The 15,371-nt window shown below is 36.2% G+C and overlaps 1 pseudogene; it reads right to left on the bottom strand.

The window, feature by feature from the left end:
• Positions 1-6,063: 6,063 nt before the first annotated feature.
• On the bottom strand, positions 6,064-9,776 carry LOC137643153 (uncharacterized; annotated as a pseudogene).
• Between the last annotated feature and the right edge of the window lie 5,595 nt (positions 9,777-15,371).

Here is a 15,371-nt window from a genome sequence, read left to right as displayed (position 1 = left end):
ATCACTTCCCATTTTACTAAAAGGTATGTCATTCGAAAATTACTAAAAACAACATTAGAGAGAGAGAGAGAGAGAGAGAGAGAGAGAGAGAGAGAGAGAGAGAGAGAGAGAGAGAGAGAGAGAGAGAAAGAATCCTTGAGTGATAAATAACTGGCACTTAACAGAACCCTAGAGTAATGTTTCTGTATTCAAGATCTTTCAGGAGAGAGATCCCGGATGGCTAAAACGGACGATGAGAGAATTGCCATAGCTCTTATCAGCAATTCATATCCAATCAACATCGTAGTAAGAGCAAAGCCGGAAAATTGAAATAAACCGAGGATATGTTGCGAGTTGGAATCAGATAACGTTTAAAAGGGAAATAATTTGCGTGGAAATAGGAAAAAAGGAAATGTGAAATGGAACAAAAACACTTCTTGAGCAGAATACATGCGTAAGTCTCAATGGTTGACTTTATGTGCAAGGGTTTTGCACTACACTTAATGTTTTGGGAACCTTGGTATATTATCTTTTTCAATGTTTGAGTGTGGTATTTTCTACGGTGACAAGAATCAAAATACGTGTATGTTCAAATGTAAATGTAGAAGCAGACATTAAATATATAATGCTGCTTTATTAGAGCACCATGGGATATAGTACATTGATTGCCTGATGACACATTCTTTTTTAATGACATTGAAAATCATTAAGTGTAAGAATTCGGCTTCCTATAAAAATACATAAATCTTCCGCCAATATAAACCCTTATGCTCTATATGGAATGTACAGTGCTTCCATACATTTTGAGAATTTCCGAAAGCTTAATTGACTCTACTGACAGACATGTAGAATATAATTTCAACGAATAATTTCCAAGTCTTTTATAACATCATTTGTGGCTAACTTAATTGGTTATATTAGCTAAGCAGTCATGTGTTGGTATATTTTCTCATCGATGTGATACACAGTAACTTCCCTTAAAGTTATCAGTAGCCCAGTTTAAATGTTGAGTGCACCAAAAGCATTGGAATTGTCTAAACAGATGATGGGAGCTCCAATATACCTAGACCATGATGCCAACTATGGATGACGAGTCACCTTACGGTTAAGAGGTTATCAGCCACTTTGTGGTGATTTTATCTTCCCTTTACATTACTAGATATTTGCCAGTTGAACACTAATCTTGTGATCCCGGGAATTGATCATAGTAGGAATGACAAGATTCTTGGAGGGAATGTCATGTATGGTGTCAATGGCATTATGAAATTCATTTCAGAAGGTGATCTAAAAAAGATATAAATGTACTCATCCTTAATTTGTGTTGAATTCCTGGATATCTAAAATCTCACTTCCACGTTTAAATAATAATACCAGCATCAGCAACCATGGCTGTTTGAATGCTACATAACATACACAACCTTAATAGGTGTGAGATATAATTTGGATGGAGACTTCTCAGTATTTCATTCACTGCATTTTACGTTTTGTTCTGCAAAAGATGTAGTTATGTATTTTCTAAAGTGTAGGATTACTCAGTTCTCAACTATCTCTACACTTACGCAATTATGAGATAAAGGTACAATAAATCTAGATTCTTAGTTTTTAACAATAACTATTTTACAGTACTCAGTTATGTTGCTGTGATCTTTTAGATCCAATAAAAACCTAAACAATAGCAGTGCTAGTCTATACTAGATGAAATTGATTTTGATATACCTTTTAATGTCTGCATACTGGGAGAGATAAAGTGGAACCACAAATATCCCAAAACTTATTCATGTAGGTGTAATTTATGATGATAAAATACTAGAAATATAATTTTTTATTTACTTTATTAATTTTGGCGTGTTCCCAAAACGGGAACGTTGGTCAGTTAAGGGTACAATATTTGCACAAAACTAAAAATTTACTGTTTTCAAGAAAATAATAGACTGAAAGGTAATTTATGTCAGTGCGTATGGCCCAGGTAGTGAGAAAAGTGAAGAAGAGCGGAATGAGTTCTGGAATGAATTAACTAGGTGTGTAGAAGGACTGGGTAGAAGTAATTATGTAGTTGTCATGGGTGACTTAAATGCTAGAGTGGGCGCTGGAGAGGTAGAAGGTGTCATTGGGAATTATGGTGTACCAGGTGAAAATGAGAGTGGTGAGAGACTGGTAGATATGTGTGTTGAACAAGAGATGGTAATAAGTGCTAGCTTTTTCAAAAAGAAAGATAAAAACAAGTATACATGGGTAAGAGTGGCAAATGGTAAAGTAGTAGAAAGGACATTAATGGATTATGTGTTTATAACTAAAAGAATGTTTGGAAGATTGAAAGACGTGCAAGTGTTTAGGGGTATGGCTAATGGTATGTATGATCATTTTTTGGTGGAAGGAAAATTAGTTGTAGCAAAAGAGTGGGGGAATAGAGTAGGTTGATGTAAAAGGGAGCTAGTGAGGGTTGAAGAGTTAATAAAACCTGGGGTAAAAAATAGATATCAAGAAAGGTTGAAAATGGCATATGACGAAGTGAGAGTAAGAGAAACTGGTAAGTTAGAGGAGGAGTGGAAGTTAGTAAAAGAAAATTTTGTTGGGATTGCAAGTGATGTGTGTGGCAAGAAGGTTGTTGGAGGCATCATGAGGAAGGGCAGAGAATGGTGGAATGAAGGAGTGAAGGATTTTGAAGAATGGCTGCAGAGTAATAGTATAGAGAAGCATGAAAAATATAGAGAGAAAAATGTGGAAGTAAAGCGCAAGGTACATGAGGCAAAGAGGGCAGCTGACCTGAGGTAGGGTCAGGGATTGGGTCAGTCATATGAAGAGAATAAGAAGAAGTTTTGGAAAGAAGTGAAGAGAGTAAGGAAGGCTGGCTCAAGAATTGAAGAGACAGTGAAAGATGGAAATGGAAGGTTGTTAAAAGGAGAGGAGGCAAGGAAAAGATGGGCAGAATATCTTGAAAGTTTACTGAATGTTGAGGATAATAGGGAGGCAGATATAATTGCTGTTGCAGGTGTTGATTGGCCGGTGATGGGAGATGAGAATGAGAGAGAGATTACAAGAGAGGAAGTGAGGAGAGCACTAGATGAAACGAGAGTAGGAAAAGCATCTGGTATGGATGGTGTGAGAGCTGAGATGTTGAAGGAAGGGGGTGTGACTGTACTTGAGTGGTTGGTGAGATTGTTTAATATGTGTTTTGCGTTGTCAATAGTATCAGTAGATTGGGTTTGTGCATGTATTGTACCACTATATAAGGGTAAGGGAGATGTGCATGAGTGTTGTAATTCAAGAGGTATTAGTTTGTTGAGTGTGGTTGAAAAAGTGTATGGAAGAGTAATGATTAATAGGATTAAGGATGAAACAGAGAATGCAATCTTGGAAGTACAGGGTGGTTTTAGAAGAGGTAGGGGTTGTATGAATCAGATTTTTACAGTTAGGCAGATATGCGAGAAATATTTAGCAAAAGGTAAGGAGGTGTATGTTGCGTTTATGGATCTGGAGAAAGCATATGATAGAGTTGATAGGGAAGCAATGTGGAATGTGATGAGGTTATATGGAGTTAGTGGAAAGTTGTTGCAAGCAGTGAAAAGTTTCTACAAAGGTAGTGAAGCATATGTTAGAATAGGAAATGAAGTGAGTGATTGGTTTCCGGTGAGAGTGGGGCTGAGACAGGGATGTGTGATGTCGGTGTGGTTGTTTAACTTGTATGTTGATGGAGTGGTGAGAGAGGTGAATGCTCGAGTGCTTGGACGAGAATTAAAACTGGTAGACGAGAATGACCATGAATGGGAGGTAAATCAGTTGTTGTTTGCGGATGATACTGTACTGGTTGCAGACACAGAAGAGAAGCTTGACCGACTAGTGACAGAATTTGGAAGGGTGTGTGAGAGAAGGAAGTTGAGAGTTAATGTGGGTAAGAGTAAGGTTATGAGATGTACGAGAGGGGAAGGTAGTGCAAGGTTGAATGTCATGTTGAATGGAGAGTTACTTGAGGAGGTGGATCAGTTTAAGTACTTAGGGTCTGTTGTTGTAGCAAATGGTGGAGTGGAAGCAGATTTACGTCAGAGAGTGAATGAAGGTTGCATAGTGTTAGGGGCAGTTAAGGGAGTAATAAAAAATAGAGGGTTGGGCATGAATGTAAAGAGAGTTCTATATGAGAAAGTGATTGTACCAACTGTGATGTATGGATCGGAGTTGTAGGGAATGAAAAAGATGGAGAGACAGAAATTGAATATGTTTGAGATGAAGTGTCTAAGGAGTATGGCTGGTGTATCTCGAGTAGATAGGGTTAGGAACGAATTGGTGAGGGTGAGAACGGGTGAAAGAAATGAGTTAGCAGCTAGAGTTGATATGAATGTGTTGAGGTGGTTAGGCCATGTTGAGAGAATGGAAAATGGCTGTCTGCTAAAGAACGGGATGAGTGCAAGAGTTGATGGGAGAAGTACAAGAGGAAGGCCAAGGTTTGGGTGGATGGGTGGAGTGAAAAAAGCTCTGGGTGATAGGACGATAGATGTACGAGAGGCAAGAGAGCGTGCTAGAAATAGGAATGAATGGCGAGCGATTGTGACGCAGTTCCGGTATGCCCTGCTGTTTCCTCTGGTGCCTTAGATGACCACGGAATGCCAAAGTTTGGGTGGATGGATGGAGTGAAGAAAGCTCTGGGTGATAGGAGGATAGATGTGAGAGAGGCAAGAGAGCGTGCTAGAAATAGGAATGAATGGCGAGCGATTGTGACGCAGTTCCGGTAGGTCCTGCTGTTTCCTCCGGTGCCTTAGATGACCGTGGAGGTAGCACCAGTAGGGGATTCAGCATTATGAAGCTTCATCTGTGGTGGATAACGGGGGAGGGTGGGCTGTGGCACCCTAGCAGTACCAGCTGAACTCGGTTGAGTCCCTTGTCAGGCTGGGAGGAGCGTAGAGAGTAGAGGTCCCCTTTTTGTTTTGTTTCATTTGTTGATGTCGGCTACCCCCCAAAATTGGGGGAAGTGCCTTGGTATATGTATGTATGTATCATACATTAAATATGATGATAAAGCTCCAGTAATCTTTGATTCTTTGAGAAACAGTTAAATTTTAGACATTGAACTTACTTCTTGTGAAATGTGATGCTACACATTTTATGGAGTCTTTTTCCACACTTTTGGCAATTCAAGAGTGTGTTTTTTCTTGGAGACATAATATTCTTTGAGAGCACTGCTCAAGAAAGTATTTTGCCTCATCATATCGGACTGCCCTTGTTACTTGTGATGCTGGCCCTCCTTGTCTGTTTCTAGATGTCTGGATTTTTACCAGCGTTCGGGCTATTTCACATCTGAAAACTTAATGGGCCACATGTTTAGTCACGATTCTCTTGCTGATAGAATCTGTAGGCAGCTACAATGGAGAAATACAGTAGTTGTGAGAGCATGTTCCACCACCACTTTTTTGGCCGCAGCCTTGTCCTGCAAGTTGACAACATTTTGTCAGAAACATCTACACATTCATTCCTTTATTATATATACTTATCAGATATGGCTGTTGCACATTCTTTTTTCCTTCCTTCTTTACCCATCTACTAACTTTGTGAATGGGATTCACCCAATAGTAGTTAGTGGCAATAGCAACAATGCTGTTATCATTCCATCTTGCACATAATACCAAATCATCTGATCTATAGTCATAGGAACCTCTATATTCTCCATCTCTTTCTTTGTAAAAAACGGGACATTTTCCTGTAGTTTTCTATGACTGTTTCACAAGCACGGAAGCCTTCTTTTGTAAGATCAACCATCAGTTTATAGCTATTGAAAGAATTGTCAAAAAATATGACATGCGAATCCTTTTTCACTGCTGCCAGCAACATGTCCATAACAACTTGAGATCCAAGTGGCAGCTACCTGTTTTCAACCTTGCACAGTAAAAAGCAAGATTATATGGATAGTCATCAGCATTACACATCATCCACATCTTGTAGCCAAATAGGACAGGTTTATTCCATATAAACTGCTTATCACTGTGATGGATAGGATATGGGATCATTGATTTATCAATGCTTGGAAATTCATATAATATGTCATGTTGACAGTTCTCTCTGGGCATATCAAGCAAAGGTAAAATCTTAGCCATTTTTTTATTTTGAAAGATTATTGTTATATGCAAAATGAAAATACTTTTTGATATTTGAACTTTTCCCTACACATGGTCTTAGGAAATATTGGTATCTCTAATGCTGGGGTCACACTTGGGTGATACGCCCTGGCAATCGGAGGAGATATGGAAAAATCCCGAAAATTGGAATACTGCAGGTGCTTTCAGGCAATATCCAGCACATATTTTGCGAAACGCAGGACACCGTGGCATACCCGACTCATAATGCGGATTAGGCGACCAGGGGAGATGCTCAATGCAGGCATAGAGCAATAAGAGTGATACATGGGGTACATCACTATGCGATACACTGCTGTATATGGGATCACATCACAGTGGGCCAGTTGTGATATCTAAATTGGTCTAGCACATTGCAGTAATGATCTTTGTGTACATGATATACATGCAATATGGATCGTGGCATGCGTGATCCACGGGACTCTCCGTATATAAAAAGTTTTCTACCACTCCAATCAAGCATTTTATATCGCAAAAACAAAAGTTTGTTTCCGCCTATATATTGCATATCATTTGTTACGATGTTCAGGCTTTGTATTTTTTTCTTAATATGACAAAATGTCTCTCTCTCTCTCTCTCTCTCTCTCTCTCTCTCTCTCTCTCTCTCTCTCTCTCTATATATATATATATATATATATATATATATATATATATATATATATATACTGTATATATATATATATATATATATATATATATATATATATATATATATATATATATATATATATATATATATATATATATATATATATATTACCAGTGGAACAGAGCATGAAAAATGCGATGGTTATCTCCTTGCACGCGTTATACCGCAACTCTCGGACCATCATCGCACACTAGGTGAAAAATGGAGCAGGTTTCATTCTGTCCGCCAGTGTTGCGACGGAGCGTGGCAATCCGGGTTATATTGCACACGTGACGAGGCTCATCTTGGTGCGTGGGAGTTGGTGTGAAACACACCCGGGATGAATGGAGATGTATGGCGATATACTCAAAATTTAGCTAAAATCCACAGCTCACCGCATTGCCATGCCATATCGCCTAAGTGTGACCGCAGCATAAGTCATCACTTGTTGACCAATAGTTATTTTCAGATGGGACACTGTGATATCCACTATTCAAAAGTAATCCCAAAAACTTATTCATGTCTTCATCATCAATGCTGAAATCCTTCTTATCTTTATCCCTATGAGCCTACAAATTTGTTTGTGCTGTCAGAAGGCTAATAATTTCATCTGAGAAAACACACACACACACACACACACACACACACACACACATATATATATATATATATATATATATATATATATATATATATATATATATATATATATATATATATATATATATATCTCAAACATTCCTTTGCCTAAATGTGCTTCACTATCACCCTTGCGAATGGAGTGTAAATCAAATGATAGGTTTTCTCTTTTACGAAATCTTTCTTTTTCTCTGAAGTTGTAAAAGTCTTCATCTTCATTTTCATCTACTGCCTTTCTATGAACTTCAAGCTCTCTATTGATCTCCTCCGTCATTCCATTTTTATCAAGAGCATCGTCATCATTTTCTTGAACGCTATCAGCAGGAAGATCCCCAGCAGCAGGAAGAAGATGACATTATCAATATCATTGGAATTTCAGATAACTGCATATAGATAGAAAACAATAACAAGAATTTTAGTGTTCTTCAGTAATATTTTCTTTATAGACAAATTTTGACGAATGAAGAAAATATGTATAAATAAATGATGATGGCAACAGATTAAATAAAGAAACATATCATTTAGGATGGTGATAATAAAGAAGATTTTATAGTGATAGAGGTAGTATTGGTGATTGTCTGAACAAGATAATGAATATAATGACATGGTGTCCATGCAATGTTAGATGATATAATTATACAATGATCATGATCTTGATGATAGCGATCATGATAACATCAGAAATAATAATAATTAAAGTGATGGTAATACTGAACTAGTTCTTTTTCTACTACTACTACTACTACTACTACTACTACTACTACTACTGTAACAGTAACAATAACAACAGTAACAGTAAGAACATCAACAACTACTATGATAGCAGTGATATTAACAGCCAATATAGTAATAATAGCACAACAGCATAAACAGTAATAATAACAATAGAAATAGAAACAACAACACTAACAGTAATAAAAATTATAGTAATAATAGCAATAACGGTAGTAAAAGTAATAATGAAGATAAGGAACTTTGAGGATAGTGGTTAAAATGATAGTTTTGATAAATATAATATAAAAGATAAACTTTTTACCCGTAAAATTTAAAATTATCCATGTAAGTGAATTAGATCTATGATGACACTCCCACATCTGTGGTCCTCCCTTAGCAAGCTCAAAACTCTAACTGGTTGTTATCCTGTGAGAGACAGTGAGGCACAGACATGAACAGAATGATACTTGGTGTGGCAACTTCAGCGGAGAGCGGCTCAACATGTTCGTGCAGGTTACTGGATAAATCAGGGTATACAGTGCGCCCTAGTGTCCAAAGTTCCCATTCTGAAAACAATGCAGTAAATTATTCGCATCACTATTATCTTATTATTTATTATTATAAAAGTAATATATTACCAAGGAAAAGGGATAATTATTTCCATGTGTCATTTCTCAAAAAATAAGTAAAAATGTATGAGTAAAAAGTGCTAAGTAAAACTGAATTTTTTGTTTTTGTTTCTATATTCATAATAAATAATCATTTATCAAATAATATGCTTAGCAAAATAAAACCATTATATTTGAGAATATTAAGCTGCGTATAAAAATTAAAGAAATGTTCCCAAAACAAAATGGGAACGCTGGACTGTAAAAGGTCGTTTGGAAACTATGTAACTGATTTTCACCCTTTTTTGCAATAACAAACAGAAGAATTTTCAGGCGTAACATGTGCAGGCGTACCGTACCGTAATGAAGATCTTTGTTACTTTCATGTGATTATTCTCATTGACTCTGCAAATTAAATAGATATTATGAAACTTGTTCATTCTCCCTAATGTGAAAAGATATTTCCATTAGCTGGAACACAAATTGTTATGATACCTGAAGGAGATTGAGTTTGTGTATGAAGCTGGGCTCCAGAAAAGAAAATATTTATTGAAAAGATGATCTCACATTTTGCAGTCAGTTCATGATTCACAATTCCCTGTTTGATATCTTGCTTAATGATTCTGAATATCTTACATCATAACAATAATCTCTCTGGTTTTTCTAGAATAATATTTACTGCTAACGATACTTTCTGTCTCAACAAAGATGAGAATAATGTCACACGATTTAAGATTTTCTGTAGCAACATGATTGGAATATTGTTCTCCTACCTGGGTCTGAGCGGTCTTGAAGATCTTATTTTTCTAACAAGATAGTTAAAAGTGGCCCTTTCCGTTTCTTTCTGGTAACTATAATTTAGACCATTTCAGAAAGATTTTCTTCTTGATAATCTCAGTATGTATGTTTCTTTGTCAACTTGATAAAACTGTGCCTTTAGAATGAGTGCTGTACTGTATGTGTGTATTACTCACTTCGCAGAACGACTGCTTCCATATCCAGCTGAGGTGCAGCGATAAAAAGGATGGTTAATACATCAAGGTTTAGGAAGGCGACATGGCGGTTTTCCTTGATGATTTCCTTAACCATAATCAGTCTGACATCAGCTATTTATGTCTTCATATAATTACCTTTTGATGATTTGCTTTTCACAAAATCATGTCTCTTTGTCTAGTTCCATATGGTTGAGTGCCCATTTTGAATAAAAGTTTTACACACCCGTTAACATATCCAAGCAATTAGCTATGGTTTTTATTTACACAATAGTGCTTAAAGTTGTAATACCTGCAAACAGATATATACTTCAGAGGACATATTTCAACATGTTAATGCTTGGATATAGTTATAGAGGTTGAATACAATACCGTTATAGGAACATGCAATCCGTACATACATAAGCAGTTAGTATGTAAAGGGCTTGAAACTAAATATATCAATGTTGTTTTGAGGTACAGAGACCTCTGGAAATGTGAAGCCAACTAGCTTATATAGCGCAAGTCTCAAAGAAACAAACAAGAAAAGACAAGAGTAAAAAGGCTAATACAAGCCAAGAATGGTATGACACACATTATCTTCTAAACTACTGACTGATTGTAAAAATTAAGCAAAACTGGAAGAGGAAAATCTAAAGATTAAAAAAATATAGTACCAAATATTCAACGGACCTTGTAATTTTAAAAATCAACTATCGCCCCCCCCCCCCTCCCAAATATAGGTATGAGAGCATTGCAACTGCTGGTTATAAAAAAGTCATCGGCCCTTGTCCAAATTGAAATAGTGTACGAAGAAATATTCAAAGGAAATGTTGCCTCTCCAGGAGAGATATAACATCTAAAAAAAAAAAGGCTTGTAGAATTAAAAATGAAATATCGAACGATATAGAAACGGCTTTTATTCTGTTACTATGTAACCGTACAAGTTTTCAGTATCTTCTGCATATCTATCCCCATTCTGTACATAATATAATCTTTTCACTGCAGTCAAACTGAATCAATCAACGTTTATCCGCATTTGCATCTGTCTGATACCTTTTAGTTGTTAAAGAGGATTTTACCGTAACTTGGATTTTTTTTTTTTTTTTAAATACTAAGAGTTCTTGGCTATAAACATATAATTATCACGCATGAGTAAAGAATAAATTTTGAATTTTGAAAACAGTCTAAGTATGATATTCAAAGCGTTATTTTTTTTTATTTCATGTTATCGTAGTAAAAAAAGACACGAGTAAAATTACCGCTTGATAGGTAAGGAAAGTCGATTACCATCTGTATCCAGAAATAAACTTAGATAAATATGAGATTCTGAATTGATTTGTTCCTCCTATACCAAAATATTCAGATTAAGTAGACTATATTGCTCTCAGCTGATCATCGTGATACCTACTAATTCAACTGAGAAAAATTGAGATATTAAAAGTCTGTTCTAATTCAAAGAAATTCAGCAGCGATCAGTTTTCAGAAAAAAATTAAACAATGCATTATAATAACAGCAAATATACAATTAGATCACAAAATCGAAAACTACAGCCAGTCTATGCAGCAATCAATCCTAAGAGTATCATTAGAGTAACTTAGCTGTGAATGAATGAGAAAAATATTACAGCCAGAAATAAAATTATATAGAATAGTCCAAACTCATAAAAATCCATTATGGAGTAAATTCAAGCACAAAAGACCGTTATGAAGTAATCCAACAATTACCCATAACACGTGAAAGCTGCTATGTAGAAAAATACTCTGACGAAATGTGTTGCATGCCATCCTCATCAGTGGACATTGAAAGATTCCAGCTGAAGGTGATGTACAAAAGGGCAGTAGTAGCGAACTGCGAGAGTCTCCGTTGTACGGGTTTCCTTGTCGCGCTTAGAACAGCCCCACCACCAGCCAACACAATAATCCCCTGTACAAACAACAGGCAGTGAACGCTCCTATAAAACAGGTTCTTTAGACCAGGCTACCTTAAAGAAGGCAGAGAGAGAGAGAGAGAGAGAGAGAGAGAGAGAGAGAGAGAGAGAGAGAGAGAGAGAGAGAGAATGTTGAAAATTCTCTAGGAGATTAATTCGAAGTGATTTACATAAAGATGTTTTAGTCTTTAACAGTAAAACCCAACAATGGGAGGATTTGGGCAGAGCTACATAGAGTCGTAGGGTATGACTTTACAGGAGAAAAATTCAGAATAGCCATCACGTCCCACAACCCATAAAAACGAGCTGGAAGCCGCTATTGTCATACTGGGATCTTGTTGGAGTCCGGTGAGATGGTGGTTTCAAGTCATGTATTTGTTGTCGATGTTGTTCCAAATATAGTGTACGACATGGATGGTTAATATTATGCAACTTTTTCTAAGGAAAATCTAAAAGAAGTTCTAATTTATATAATACATTCCGTTCTGAGACAGCTTCTTAGCTCTTTACCATTTATTGCAAGAGTTTTAAATTCGAAAAATTATAAAGCAGTGCCTGAGACAAAAATTGGAAATGTCGGGTAAGTGCATCTGAAAAGTATTCCTTTCTTTCATAAATATGAAAAGGCTTCTTTGGGTACTGCTAAGAAAGTTAGAATATTTTTCGTTTGTGAAAGACTGCTGTTTTTGACAAAATAGATCTTTATGAAGTGCTTTTCGTTTGCTCTTTTTCTGTCTCTTGGTGTTATTCCTATCATTACTCTCCCCATAGCTCTTTGTTCTCAGGCTTTAGTAGGTCTCCAAGTTATTGATGCCCAAGTTAATACTGATAGGACCACCTGATAAAATACTTCTCTTTTAGAGAAAGTAGCATTTTATTTTTCATAACCTTATCTTGTTTACAAAACGCCGTCTATTCCATGCTTATCCTGCTTTTGATTTTGGTCTCATGACCTAGGAAATCATTTACATCCTTATCCTAAGTACTTATATTCATTAATAATCTCTAAATGTTCGTCCAAAAACATCATTTGTCATATCACTATTTTAATTGAACATCATCTCAGTTTTACTCTTATTCCTGTTCAGTCCTATATTTCTTCTTTTTCTATTCAAATCTCCTATCATCTTTTGGTTTACTAAATAGAACTATGTCATCTGCAAATCTTGAGTTGTCTAGGTATTCTCCATTAATGTTAATTCCTACATTTTCCCAATCTAAATTCTTAAAGAACTTCTTGGCACACTATGAATAATTTGGGAGAGACAGTGTCTCCCTGTCTAACTCCTTTCCTAATTAGAATTTTCTCAATATCTTTATGCAGTTTTAGAACTGCTGTACTACCCATATAGATATCACCAAGTGCTCTAACATAAGATTCATCTATTCGTTACTTTCGAATGGTTTTCATTACTGCTGAAGTTTTGACAGAATCAAAAACTTTGTTATAGTGTATAAATACTATGAATAGTGGTTTTTCATACTCTGTTGATTTTTTCCTTAGCTGGGTAATTACATGGATATAGTCAGTTGTTGAATACTCATTTCTAAAACCTGCCTGTTCCCCTGGTTGATTGAAGTTTAGCTATCTTCCTATTTGCCCTAATGTGATCTTTGTATATATTTTATATATTACTGAGAGTAAACCTATTGGGAAGTAATTTTTCATGTCTTTTGCGTCTCTCTTTTTGTGAATTAATGTAATAATGAGGTTTTTCCAGACTGTACGTAGTGAGAATTCTTGCAGACATTTGGTGTAAAGTTCAGACTTTTACTATTATGAAATATCTTCCATCTATTATTAAATTAATTGTTAGGCTATCTTCTGCTGCTTTGCCTCTTTTCGTGCCTTTTAGTGCCTATTCACTTCTCCTACTATTACTTTTGGTACTGGTGCAGGTGCTTCATTATTTTTATTGGCAAACTTATTTCTTGTATCAGCATTGTATAGAAATCCTCTGAATTTCTTATCACTCCATTTCTTTTGTTGATAATATTTCAATTTCCATCTTTTAAAGCCAATGTCTGTTGGCACAATCTTTTAAGTCTTCTTTTCATCAACTTAAGAAAGTTTTTTCACTTATTTAGTGCTTCCTCAATATATATATATATATATATATATATATATATATATATATATATATATATATATATATATATAAAGAGAGAGAGAGAGAGAGAGAGAGAGAGAGAGAGAGAGAGAGAGAGAGAGAGAGAGAGAGAGAGAGAGAGAGGGGGGGGGGAATATGCAAAAAATACTTTTAATATTACAGAAATGAAAATGTATGATAGATGCAAAAAAGTAGATATTCAGAAGATCAAATTGTATAGCACAGGCCTTAACAAAACCAAAGTGCAAAAGCAACAGTGCATGATGGAAATCTATATGCAGAGGGAGGGAACAGTTCCCGCTGTTTGATGTAGACAGGTGACTTATATAAGTGCTCTGATTAAACATTTAATATAATGTACGGCAAAAGAGGAAATTATCGCAATAAGCTGTTTTCCATAAAAGAGGAATTTAATCTATACTTAGCTGGGTTTGTATGAGAAATGCTGTTCATGCTGGGTGTTTTGTAAAGGATGTTTATGACGTCAAAGATGGAATACATTTTAAAGTTGGTTTGACTTCTCTTTTTATGCTAATTTTTTTATACATAAATTCCTGAAAATTCTACATTTGCAATGCTTCAATCGTACCCAGTCATCTGATTGTGCGAGCTGTATTCTTAGTTGTGCCAGTCTCATCACTCCCAAAAACAACCTCCCTTTATCCTGCCCTATTCAGAAAACACATGCCTGTTTGGCTTTATCGTAATATGGATGCTATAAGGCCGCTGACTCGTTTTTTAAACAAATTCACAACCAAATATCTTTCGTTTTTTTCTCCTTTGCTACATTCTTCACCATATAAATCTCAAGACATGAGTTTCATTCCTTGTGTGAAATTATGTACGTTAAGTCCAAGGTATGAGATCTACTAGTGCCACGCCACTAGTCATTTGAAGATTTAACCTATCAGCTGACAAGTAGCACTCGAAGAATACATTTCGCTCTATCTTTACAAGTCTAATGAACGTAACCTGTGGGACATACATCACGCCATATGGTTTTTCTTAATAGGAGCACACTTAGTCTCTTCTTAGCCAATTAGAGTATGCTAGCGTCTACACGTGCATTGGAAACAAAGCTACAAAGGTGAAGTGAGAAAGTTGACTGTGTTTGCTTAACCCTTCTCGAAGCAACATCTGCGAGAAGTGCTCGTGCTCTTTTCCATCCTATACCACCATTAACATAGTATAGCTAAATAGTTGTGTTTCATGATGATATGATTGGAATCACTGTGTTGCTACAGGAAGCAAGTGATTTTTTTTTATTACAAATGGTCAATATTCTGCAAGGGGTTTTCACGCAAACTGTTAGAAACCACAATATTCACTGATGGACTGAACTACATGGACTAAAAGAAATCATGCTAGACCTGGAAGAGCTGAGCTACCATGATTACTGGGAAACAAATGGTCTTCATATAGGGTTGTGGTGGGCGATGTGCTAACGTCCCTGACTGGTAAACACCAGAGTGGGATTCGAGTCTCATTCAAGCTCGTTAGATTCTTTGGTCGCTGCAACCTCCCCCTCCTTGTGATTTACGGCTGGGGGATTTTGGGGAGCCTATAGGTCTAGCCATTGCCTGCACTTCCTTGGTCCTAGCTTGGGTGGAAATGGTGCTTAGGCGCAGATCATATGCATGTACTGTCAGTCTCTAGGGCATTGTCGCGCTC

Source organism: Palaemon carinicauda, chromosome 6 (assembly GCF_036898095.1).
Source record: "Palaemon carinicauda isolate YSFRI2023 chromosome 6, ASM3689809v2, whole genome shotgun sequence".
Taxonomy (NCBI): domain Eukaryota; kingdom Metazoa; phylum Arthropoda; class Malacostraca; order Decapoda; family Palaemonidae; genus Palaemon; species Palaemon carinicauda.
The sequence above is the reverse complement of the archived record's forward strand: the minus strand, read 5'-3'. Positions and strand labels throughout refer to the sequence as shown.